This window comes from Carlito syrichta, unplaced genomic scaffold (genome assembly GCF_000164805.1).
Source record: "Carlito syrichta isolate Samal-C Ts95f unplaced genomic scaffold, Tarsius_syrichta-2.0.1 Scaffold288425, whole genome shotgun sequence".
NCBI lineage: Eukaryota > Metazoa > Chordata > Mammalia > Primates > Tarsiidae > Carlito > Carlito syrichta.
In genome coordinates, this window is record NW_007232521.1 from 1 (window position 1) to 13,122 (window position 13,122).

General features: G+C 38.9%; 1 pseudogene across 1 annotated transcript; it reads left to right on the forward strand.

The window, feature by feature from the left end:
• The first annotated feature begins 690 nt into the window (after nucleotides 1–690).
• On the forward strand, nucleotides 691–9,191 carry LOC103255818 (annotated as a pseudogene). Its single transcript, XR_002481709.1, has 2 exons — nucleotides 691–752; nucleotides 5,760–9,191. The product of XR_002481709.1 is annotated as a cell division cycle and apoptosis regulator protein 1 pseudogene (transcript).
• Nucleotides 9,192–13,122: the final 3,931 nt, after the last annotated feature.

Genomic DNA, 13,122 nt, shown 5'->3' on the forward strand with positions numbered 1-13,122 from the left:
AGTCTTGGTCCGTTCAGAGAATCTCACCAGTTCACCTATGCCGTCGCCATCTTGCCCCGTCTCCCCATCTCTTGCATTTTTAAGGCTCTTACAGTTTGAGGTTTTATGTTTAGGTCTCTGACCCATTTAAAGTTGATTTTTGTATGGGATAGGTAGGGAGTCCTGTTTCAATTTTCTGCTGTGGTCAACCAGAACTACATTCTTAATTCTGATGTATATGATTTCCTTCACATAGTTATTGTAACTTTAGCCTCTTCAAACAAAAATTTCTCATAAAAGCTTATTTATAGTTAGAAAAAGTTGTTTTGTATGTGCTAAGGGTATGTAATAAAATTCATTTAATCAAGAATTTATTTTTGTATGCAGGGGGTATAAAACAAATTCATTTACTCAATAATTTTTTTTGTGTGTACTCTGCTGGGTTCTACAAATCACATATTGACAAGTTAATCTCTGATCTCCAGACAGCTGACTATCTAGTGGAGCAGATGTTTAGAATTATTCCAAGGCCTATCTCCAGTGACTCTTTCTGTGGTTTTTGAGTCATCAGGGGATCTAGGAGCCGACCAGTAAGGATCTAGAGACCAGAGTGACTATAACAGTCTAACAGCAAATGATCAACCCTTAGCTGCAAAAAACACCTTGCTACCATTCATTATACAAATAAAGACAGGCTAAGAAGCAGAGTCAATGGGCTTCACATGTGGCCTAAAACAAGCTGAACTTAGGTTTGGAGCAATTGTGCTAAAAAGGTGAGCAAAGTTTGGTAAATGTGTACCATCAATTGTTCATGTTAGGTGTTTGAGGTGGAATCTGCCAGTCAAGTCTCTGAGAGATGATTGCTTGCTTCCAAAGTCTGGTCTCTGGAATTGTCTCTGTGTTTTTATATGTTAACTAGTTAACTTGTACAGTTGGGAATATTATTTCCTGTTAGATCTAGGATTTCTGTTAATAAAGTCTGAGTTAAAAGTACTTTTTTGGTGACAGGTTTTTATTTATATGGAGTTTTAGTTCAACTAAAAACTCCAGGTCATTTTCTACTGAGATTGTCTTATTTAGAATGCCTCCAGTCCATCTTTGCAAAATCAATTGTTGGAAAAACTACCATTTAAAATTTTTCAAAATAATTATCCATCTGGTTGTAGTGCAAGGGTTTAGCTTGTCAATGTAATATTGTTTCATGGCCTTAGTATGCCTCGTTGATAATACTATTTATAATAGTTTTTTTTTAATTTTTGGAGAATAAAGGAGAACATATTGACTTCACAACTGTGTGACTTTAATACCTCCCTTTGTCCTCAGTTTTCTAATATTTTAAAAACAAATTTTAATATCTATTTGGACTAACCAAATTGGAGAAAATATCAAAACATTGAAGACAGTATAATTTTCAATAAGACAAATTACTTCATGGAGAGAAGTAGGAAGATGATAAAGATGATGATGTTGACTATGTTGACAATCATCTCCATCGTCATCACCTTTTGCAATGTGGTAATCTGTGGATTCCAAATCCCAGAGACACAATTAAAATGAAAAACAATGTATATAATGCAGTTCATTACTTTTGTGAAAAAAAGAATATACCATTTATCAGGACATTGTAAAATCTGTCCCAGAGCAAAATAGTTTGTAATTTCTGTGATTAATGAGTTTGAGTCATCAAGAAAATCAATGACATTATTATTACCATGGACAGAAAAGCCTCTGTTGCCCAAATTTTGTTCATTAAACACTTAATTTCTTTAAATTTTTCTATAAATATACACTTACTGTAAACAAAACTAATGTTTTAGGAACTATACCAGAATTTATGTATCCATATTCAACAATTACTATGTTTTACTAGCTTTTTTGGTCACATTATTACTGTCACTCACATGTGCCCCCTCTGAGCTGCACTGCTCGTTCTAACACTTTTGACTCTCCTCACAATATACCTGGAACTCTTCCAGTGGCTTTGCCTTGAAAGTTTGGGCCCTAAAAGAAAATCAGTTTCTGTATTTTATGGATATTTCTAACAGCTTGTCTGTTTGCCCTAATCACTAGTTTGGGGTGCTTTTGAAAAGTAGAATTTATTCTCAAGTCAGATTGTGATCCCTGACACAACAAAAATTTTGCCACAGATATGTCATAGGATTGGCATGAAAAGTGCCCTACACAGATGCTAAAGGATATCTCATTTACTCCACAGACTGAGAGTCACTGACGTCTGTGCTGGGCCTTTGGTTGGGGTAGCAGCTGGTCAGGTACGGCCAAGAAGTGAGGAAGCCAGGAGATGAAACCTGATCTCATTCTCCTCCCTACACATATCTCTTGCTAGCTTCCATGTTGGCTGTGGTTGAGTGGCAGTCAGAGGATGTGGACCCCACTGAAGCAGGCCCTATGGGTTGGCCTTATGCGGCAGGAGAAGGCAGAGGAGGGTGGAGGGAGATTTATGGCCAATAAGGACACATTGGGCACAGCAACTATTATACTTTGTACTCAGGGGAATTTCAGTTGATACCTAAAAAAGGAGAAGGCTAAAGGTAAGAGTCCTGGGCAGTGTGCAGTTCTCTGCAAGTCCCCTAAACAACACTGCTGGGCAAGCTGGAGTGTCATGACAGGCACAAAGAGCTCCCAAAGAGCTGACGGAGAGGCTGTTCCAGAGGTGGTGCCAACCACAGAGGAGGCTTTCCTGCTGAAACTCCTTACACTTGAGTCTCTTCACAGGTGTAACAAATGACTGCCCAAGCCTTGAAAGTCTGTAATCTCTCAGGTTTATTGGTGTTTTGGGGAGGACAGACAGGAAGAGGGTGGGGAGTGAGCCAGAAGATGTTCAATGATCACAGTAAATGGGGAAAAAATATGAAACATATATTACTTCCTGAACAAATTTGTCATTTTTAAATTTATCTATCTATCTATCTATCTATCTATCTATCTACCAATCTACCTATCTATCAGATTCAAGGGGTACATATGTAAGTTTGTCACACGGGTATATTGCATGATGATGAGGCTTGGGCTTCTATTGAGCCCATCACCCAGGTGGTGAGCATGGTACCCTGTGGGTAGTTTTCAATCCTTACCCCATTCCTTCCCTTCACCCTATAGGAGTTGCTCAATGTCTGTTATTCCCCTCCTTGAGCCCATGTGCATACCATGTTTAACTCCCACTTACTAGGGAGAACATAGGATATTCCGTTTTCTGTTGCTGTGATAATTCACTCAAGATGATGGTCTCTAGTTAAATCTCATACTTTTAAAAGCAACTTCTCAGTTCCATAAAAATTTGGCTAAATATATTCTTTTCATTTCTTGTTTTTACATTTATTTTTCCTCATACTTCATCTTAATTGATTTTATGATTTCCTCCTTTTCCTGCATAGTTGTCATGTACAATTGAGTAGATCCTTCTTCCACTGTTCTAGTTGCCTTTTCTAGTTGATCAGCATACACTTTCCTCAAAACCTCTGTCCTTTGTTTCAGTTCTTCCTCTATGTCTTTGTATATGCTGTCATTTGTTCTGCTGCTCTTTCTAGAGACGTGGCAATGGTCTGTTCACTCCTTGACGATGCATCTTAGGCCCACATCCACATCTGATACAAAATCATTTAGCCTCTGGTCCTCCAACTCTTCTTTGTGAGTGAATAAGAGGATCATGGGCTTCATGGCTGGCTTCCAAAGACAGCCTTGATCAATGAAATAATTTTCTGCTCTTTGTCCATGCAGCGTCCCAGTTGCATAACCAGGACGATGGCATGAGGCCCTGGGCAGGAGATGAGGAAACATCAGTAAATTTCCATAAATGTTATGTCCAGGCTCTCCTTGGAGTCAAAGAGTCTGCAGTGGGGGCCAACAGGGTCTCTTTCTTTCCACTTCTGGGATGGTTTTTGACAGGTCTCGGTAGCAGTTTGAGAAGAATATCCAGACACATTTCCCCCCATCCCCCCTCTTGAGAATGGTATTTTCTCTGACATTTCTCCCTCTTCCAGTTTTTCTGACCAGAATGATCCTTGGACAGTGGTCCTTATGCTCAGACATGCTCACATCAAGAGGATCTGTAGTGTAAGCCCCTTAACTCTGTTTTAAATTAAAAAGAAAGAAATAGACTTAGATAAAATGGAAACCATTTTGTTCCTTCTGTTTTTTATTTCTTACCCTTTTTGATATATGAATTATTCCAGGTCTTCTAAGACAGCTGAAATTTTGTCTCACCTAGGATACTTTCCTGATACCTTCTACTTATTCTAGTTTCCATTGCACTTTCTGCTTATTTTTCTATGATGAAAGCAGCACTTACAATTATAAAATCTGGTATGCTGCTCCTTTTTTCATTTCTGTAATATATATTTTGTTCTAGAACAGATCCAATTTTGTTTTTAAGATATCAAGCCTGAGGAGTCCCAGTGGAAGCAATTAGCATTCTATCCTATGTAAGAGTATTTATTAAAAGGCACTAACAATATTGACATATACAGTAGTCTATGACTCAGTGGAGGAGGTGGCAAAACTCTGTCGTCTTATACCCAGTTGATCCACTAAGGGTAGTCTCAGCATGGAAGGAAAAAGAACATTTGACAAGAGGTGTAAAAACTGCCTTTAAATTTGTAAATGCTTTTCAGAGCAGAGTTAGTTTTATTTTCTCTAGCTGCACAGAAAAAGAGTAGAAGACGAATTTAATGTCTTTTTTTTCTCTCCAAATTTTAGAGTTGCGGGATACACTTGTTACATAAGTAAATTGTGTGTAGGTGAGATTTGGACTTCTAGCAAGTCCTCTCTATTTCAGTAGTGAGTATGGTACCCAGTGGGTGGTCCTTATCCCCCTTATCCCCCCTCCTAGTATGGAGGAAAGAGCAAATGGATAGAATGCAGATAACTAGTAGTTTGGTTTATGCACAGCTTGGATAAATTAGCTCTACACTTTATTCAGTTTACCTCAGTCTCACCTCATAGGGTGATTCCTTTTGACAATCTCCCAAACAAACTAAAAAGTCTTGTTCTTTCTACATATGAACCAAAGACATGTGGCTCAAAACCTTAGACACTGAATCTGGTGCCAAAATAGCACAGAGGTTTAGAACAGGCTAACCTCCTAAAGATAAACTTTGGATAAGCTATAAAGAATGAAACATTAGCCGGGCTCGGTGGCTCAGCCTTTTAGCGCTTTGGGAGGTCGAGGTGAGTGAATCGCTCTGAGTCCGCGGGTTCGAGACCCGCCTGGGCAACTTGGTGAGACCTCATCTCTACAATAAATAAAAAAAATTAGCTGGGCGTGGTAGCGCAGGCTTGTAGTTCCAGCTACTCGGAAGGCTGGGGCGGAAGGATCGCCGGAGTCCAGCAGGTCGAGGCTGCGGTGGGCGGGAGCGGCCACTTCACTCCAGTCTGGACGACAGAGTGAGACTCCAACTCAAAAAAAAAAAAAAAGAATGAAATATTAGAGTAATCCCTTCGAGTCCCTTTCCCACTGTGGGAGCTTTTCTGGCCTCTCAATAAAACCTACTTTCAAAAAAAAAAAAAAGAGTGAAATATTGGATGGCAGTGGAATAAAGGAGCAGCGTGGAGGTAGAGGGGGAAGTTGGCGCATGCGCCTAGAGCTGACAGGTTTGAAATGGCTTTGGTGTTAGCAGGACCTGGCTCAGGTGAAGGTCTGCGCGGTTGGAACAGGCGGGCGGCCAAGCCGGGGTTCTTAACATCCCAACGGATCCGCGCAAGGGCCAGGAGCGACCGTGTGGGTGGCTTGGTGAAGGTTTTTTCCCCTTTGCATCATGGTTCAGGTTTGGAGGACAGAAAAATCCTCCATGGGCTACTCAGTTTACAACCACTGCAGTAACACAACCAGCAACCCCAGCAGACTCTCTTAATACAGCCAGCTGCGGCACTGCCTACAAGCCTTAGCCTGTCTACCCCTCAGCCTGCAGCACCGATAACTGCATCATATCCAACACCAAGGTTCAGTCAGCAACAAACCCAACCTCAGAAGCAGCATGTTTTCACAGGGGTGGTCACAAAGCTACATGATACTTTTGGATTTGTGGGTGAAGATGTATTCTTTCAGCTTAGTGCTGACAGGGGAAAGCCCCCCAAGTGGGTGACAGACTATTGGTCGAAGCTACTTATAATCCTAATATACCTTTTAAATGGAATGCACAAAGAATTCAAACACTACCAAATCAGAATCAGTCCCAAACTCAACCTTGACTGAAGACTCCTCCTGCTGTGTTTCAGCCGATTGCACCACAGACAACGTTTGGTGTTCAGGATCAGCCCTAGCCCCAGCCCCAGTCACTACTGCAGGCACAGATTTCAGCAGCTTCTATTGCACCACTATTGCAGACTCAGCCGCAGCCATTATTACAGCAGCCATAGCGGAAAGCTGGTTTATTGCAGCCTCCTGTTTGTATAGTTTCACAACCACAACCAACACGAAGGTTAGATCCACCACCCAGATTTTCAGGAAGAAATGACAGAGGGTATCAAGTGCCTAAGAAAAAAGATGACCGAAGTCATGAAAGAGAGAGAGACTAGATCCGGAGAAAGATCGCCTCAGAGGAAATGTTCCCGGGAGAGATCTCCCCAAACAGAAAGAGAGAGAGAAGTCACCTTGGAGAGCTCCACGTGTTGCTCCACATTACACAGACCAGTTTTCAAAGTTTTCTTTAGATTGTCCCAGTTTTGACATGATGGAACTAAGGCACTGTTATCAGAATTTTTATATACCTAGTGACTTTTTTGATGCTCAGTTTACATGGGTGGATGCTTTCCCTTTGTCAATATCATTTCAGCTGGGAAATTACTGCAATTTCTATGTAATGCACAGAGAAGTAGGGTCCTTAGGAAAAAAAAATGTGGCGATTCTTGATCCACCATATGCTGATCACTTATATAGCACAAACATAATGCTGATGGCTAGCCCCAGTATGGAAGATTTGTATCATAAGTCATGTGTTCTTGCTGAAGACCCACAAGAACTTCGAGATGGATTCCAACATCCTGCTAGACTTGTTAAGTTTTTAGTGGACATGAAAGGCAAGGATGAAGTTATGGCTATTGGAGACCACTGGCCTCCTTCGTTTGATGGACCAGACCCCGAAAAAGGTTAAGACTGCTATCCATTGTTGTAAGGCTCTGACAGGCACTGACCTAAGTGTATGTACACAATGGTCATTGTGGGGAAGAGATTCACTACCATCGCCCTGAGGAGACCCACAAGGGGCATACAGTTCCAGCTCATGTGGAGACAGTGATTTTATTTTTCCTGGATGTTTGGCATTGCCTTCCCACCCGCTCAGAATGGGAAACCCTCTCCTGTGGATATAAGTAGCAGCTGGTCGAGAAACTTCAGGGTGAACACAAGGAGGCTGATGGAGAACAGGATGAAGAAGAGAAGGATGATGGTGAAGCTAAAGAAATTTCTACTCCTACTCATTGGTCTAAACTTGATCCAAAGACAATAAAGGTAAATGATCTCCAAAAAGAATTAGAAAGTTGGGCTCTTAGTTCCAAAGGATTAAAATCACAGTTAATAGCTCTATTGACAAAGCAGCTTAAAGCAGAAGAACAAAAAGAAGAACAGAAGAAGTTAGAGAAATCTGAAAAAGAAGAGGATGAAGAGGATGATAGCAAATCTGAAGATGATATAGAGGAAGAAGAAAAAAACCGTCAAGAGGAAATGGAACCCCAGCATCAGGAAAGAAGATCTATTTTGCCTGATGAACCAGCCATCATTGTGCATCCAAATTGGGCTGCAAAAAGTGGAAAGTTTGACCCTAGTATCATGTCTTTGAGTGTCCTTTTGGACTACAGATTAGAAGATAATAACATTCATTTGAGGTTTCATTGTTTGCAGAACTTTTCAATGAAACACTTCAAAGAGATTTTGGTGTCTGAATATATAAATAATTACTATCTTTTCCTTAAAAAGAGGACCAAAAGAAAAGTATAAGAAAAGAAGAAGAGAGAAAAGGAAAAAAAGAAGAAAGAGATGATGAAACTGATGAGCCAAAACCCAAACGGAGAAAATCTGGTGATGATAAAGATAAAAAGGAAGATAGAGATGAAAGGAAGAAGGAAGATCTAAAAAAAGATGATTCTAAAGAAGATGAAACCGAAGAAGATAATAATCAAGATAAATATGATTCCATGGAAGCAGAAGAAGCTGAGGATGAAGCAGATGGTAGAGATGAGGAAGAAAGAAACACAAAAGATGACAAAAGAGATATAAGCAGATAATGCAAGCAGAGGCCATCTAAAGATAAGGAAAAAGAAAAGACTCAAATGCTCACAATTAACAGGGATCTGTTCATGGCTTTTGTTTATTTTGATCAAACTTAGTGTGGTTATTTTCTTGAAAAGGATTTGGAAGAAATACTTTTTACCCTTGGACTACATCTTTTTCGAGCTCAGGTAAAGATGCTTCTTAATAAAGTACTGCTCTGTGAATCTTGCTTTCACCAGAAATTAACAGACAATTCAAAAGATGAAGAAAACCGTGAAGAGTCTAAGTCATTGCAGGAAGATATTTAGGAAACTGGCTATTACTTCCAACACCAACAGTAAAACAGGAATCAATGGATGTGGAAGAAAATGTTGGCCTCATTGTATACAATGGTGCAATGGTAGATGTAGGAAGCCTCTTGCAAAAAATTGGAAAAGAGTGAAAAAGTAAGAGCTGAGGTAGAACAGAAACTGCAGTTACTCGAAGAAAAAACAGATGAAAACCATATGAAAAAACCATATTAAATTTGGAAAATTCCAACAAAAGCCTCTCTGGTGAACTCAAAGAAGTTAAAAAGGACCGTAGTTACAAGAAAACTTGAAGATTTCAGGAAACATGAATTTGCAATTTGAAAAACAACTGAATAAGACAGTCAGAAGCTTATCTTTACAATAATGGATGAAATTCACACTGCTCTCAAGCAGGATATTGTAAAGAATGAAGACAGATCAGAAATCTATGGAAAATGGTGCAGGTGTATGATAAAATTCATGTTGTGATGAGAAGTGGTATTAATAATGTAATATATAAAATCATGGTACAAGAATGTTTGGAGGTGATGCATGTTTGATCTTAGTAGTATAAATATCTGTTAGTTCAAATGATGTATAAAGTTTTATGAATGTAAGTCTCTGCTTTTGAAAATTGCTTATAATTCCTAGTATTCAAATTATTAAACACTCCTTGAGTGAAATAATTTTGCATTGCAAAATGTTTTATGATGAACTTTGTTATAGTTTTAGCGCCAATAAAGTTCATCAGTTTAACTGACAGTAAAAAAAAAAGAAGAAGAAATATTGGAATGCAATGAAGAGCAACCAAAACCAGACATAAACTTAAGATGTTTTGATCCTTGAAATGAGAAACTACATGTGGCCACTTTCACAGTTGAATGGTTTTTCCTCTGAGGACACTCCCCAGACCAATGCTCAAGGGATGAGCAGAACCCAAGTATCTAATTGTCGGTGACCAGCACTGACCAAGGGTGGGTTAGGACCCGCACCGGAGAATCTGGACGGCGAGAAGAGACCACTCGGAGGCAGTTTCTTCTGGGAACAGTCTGATCAGGACTGAAGCCAAATTTTATTCGGACTCCTTCCAACTTATATACCATTTTCTATACCCTCCAGCAGTGTGATAATCACTTACTGGGGGCGTACAAGTTCTGTGCTTTACAAACTATGCATCACAAGACCACACGAGATCTGCAATTTCCAAGCAAACAATTCGAATTCCATGATGCCTGTCGTGCTTACGTTAAGGTCGCAGGTGCACAATTTCAATACAAATCGTTCAAAGTGTTTTCCATAATGTTCAATGAATCATTCATATTATACTCTTTGTTCTAAACCCTGATTAATACAAAAAACTTTCTAAGTTAACTCTAGGTTCAATCCAAGTTCACTGACTCCTAATATTTTTTAACGATTAATATTATCAACTTAACACTATACTATAATCTATAAGTTTACTTAAATGACTTAGCTGTTAGTTATACTATTATCCTATTATGATTTAACGTAATGCCTTATAATTCAGTTAAAACTTATTCTTAAACTACCAAACTTTACTATAATTCATATGAGTTTCATATGTCTAAACTTTAATTTTTATCTAATCTAATGATTGACCTTTAATACTATGCTATATCCTATTAAGCTAATACCTCATCATTAATTCTTTTATAAATCTTATAGTAACTATTATATTTGAGTAAAGTAGCAAAAGGAAACAAAACAGCAAGCATAAATTTATGCAACTATGAGTGTATGTGTATATATTTTATCCTAACAAGTCTACTCTAAAAATCAAATAGTAGCTGTCACACTCTTGAACAAGGAAATGCATGGCCGCCATGATGGTGGCTATGGGCTGAAGCAGACAGAGTTTCTGTAATTAACGAAACAAAAGAAAATGTTCTGCCTGGCTAGGGGCAGGGCGACAAAACTACTTAGTTTATAATTTTAGCCCTAGGGGAACAGCTTTCGGGAACAAGAGCTGACTACCCAGTCTACCAGGAAATAGAAGTTAAAAAATATCTAGAAAGAAGTAAAACTTAGAAAGACAGAGAAAAATAATTCTGCTGTGCACTTTCCATCAGGCATATTAATATTTACTTATAAGTTTTACTGCCATGTATGCACACTGGTCACTAATCACACGCCAATATTATAGGTATAACTGATATCCTATGTCGGAGGTGATCTTCCAGATGGGCCTTTACAGGCCTCAGCCATGTAGCTATAGATGTTGGCTCCCAACATCTAATGAACTTCTTGTTTCCCGAGCCAACACCTAGAGAGACAAAATGTGGGACACACATTTGCTTGCTTCCTTCTTTTGCTTTTTTTTCTGAGTCTTTTCTCTTAGAAGAGAAGGAGGATTCTGTGTATTACTTAGACTTCTACTGTATGAAATATTATTGTCTAGTGAAGGAAGCCTGTGCCTTGTTATATCAATTGGAGAAATGATAAAATATAGACAACCCTTTTGAATACTTAGGTTAACAAGATATTAGCCAAAATTGTTCAATTAATATTTTTGAACGTTAAAAATTGATTATTATTGCAGGTTTTTCTCTGTATGTTTATGAGTGAAATATTACATCTCCCCACAAAAAAAAGCACCTATGCATTAGCATACATCAGAGCCATCTTGAGAGCTTGTTAAAATACACAGTTTCTGATTCAGCAAATATGGGATGGAACCTGAGATTTTACATTCTTAGCAAGTCCCTAGGTGGTGCTGATGTTGCTGTTCTAGGATCACACTTTTTTTTTTTAAATTTTTTAAAAAAGTTGTAGGGTACAACTCGGGATTAGGTATAAAAGTGGTCATTGTACAAATAAAGTTTGGACTTCCTTTTGGTCCTCTATTTTGCCTGGTTTGAGATCATGTACACTTACTGATGTCGTATGTCCCCAGCCACTCCCAACCCGGGAGTATCCCGCTACTGCCAGTCCCTTTCTTATAGTTTTATGGTAAATGTTCAGGGTCCGCTTGTGAGTGAGAACATGTGTTATTCTGCTCTTTGTTTCTGTGATAGATCACTGAGTTTGATAGACTCTAAATTCATCCAAGTTGCTGCAAAGTCCACATATTTGTCCCTCCTTATGGCTGCATAATATTCCATTGTGGATATGTACCACATTTTTTTTTTATCCAGTCCAGTTTTGATGAGCAGCACAGTTGGCTCCATGATTTTGCTATTGTGAAAAGTGATGCAATAGATATGTGTGTGCAAGTTTCTTTTTTGTAGAATGATTTGAGTTTCTCTGGGTATATTCCCAATAGGGAGATTGCTGGATTATATGGAAGGTCAATTTCTAGTTCTTTCAGAAATTGCCATAGTTGTCCAAAGAGGTTATACTAGTTTGCACTCCCACCTGCAGGGAGTCACTTTGAGAATGACTGTACCAGAGCAAAGATCTGGGGCTTGAGATCAAAGAATGGAAAATCATGTCAGTGACGTTTGAGGCATTTCCTCCATTTCAGATATTACTAGCAAATGACAGGATGCCAAAAACCCTCTCTTCTACAGGATACTGAAGGAGATAGAATACACATAAATAACAGAATCAAATAAGGCAAAACGTCACCTTTTACTAAAAGAATAGGACTCCCTGGTAAAGATTGAAGGAAAGACCAGAGAGGGACCAGAGGCCAATGTGGGTGCCTTTCCTATTGGAATAAACAAGAGCTATTTCACATCATAGGCCACCTGACAATTTAAGAGTGACAGTTTGAGAAGATAACACTAAAAGCATAAGACCCAGATGGAACTGGAATGAGACCTTTATGCCTATGGAGTGGGATGAAAAAGAAAAGGTATAGGTATATTTGGTCACCACAGGCCAAAGGAGAGAAAGAAGAGATGTTTCCCATTTCTGATAAGTCAAACTATTAGTAGAAAGTTGTTCAATGTATATCAGACTCTTCCTAACATCCTGAAATTGATCAGACTCTTTGCCATTCCTGAGAAGGAGTTAATTTATAAACATTCCCAGAGTTGCTTCCTTCTGATTGTGGCGGGATAAACATTTTTTTTCCAGGCCAAAGAGAAGAGAACAAGCTCTGTATAGGCCTGGTTCTACCTGTAGGACCTTTCTTTATGACTCAAAATCTCCAGGAAACTTGCTAAAGCCTACAAAATGCTGAGTATGTGTATAATGGTGGAAACCAGGCAGAAAACTGAACTTCAAATCAATGAACTTCAAGTACATGACATAGGGTAAGAAAAAAGGTGTTGTTCATGCATGAGGAAGTGAGCTCAGAAAAGTTCCAGCAAGAGCAAGAGGATCTTGGGCTCTTATCTACTTTGGAAATGCAGCTTTAGCCAAACTTCAGCCAATGTTCCTCTAAGGGGAAAGGTGATGTGTTGCTGCCAAATGGGTGGAAAATATTTAGTGAGTGCTTCATATACTCCATGAACTTGGAATCAAGTGGTGAACAGAGAAGAGTTCTGTGCCATCCACTACTGGGTAAACAGACAACACTAGTTAAAATACAAGACCTAAACTACTTTGTCCTGGGTATACGTAGCATGAAAGAGTATAAGTGTCTTGGATGGTACAGAAAATATTTCAGCAAAAAGGTCAGATGGTGAATTTGTCCTTATGAATTCATCAGTTGTGCAGAATTAT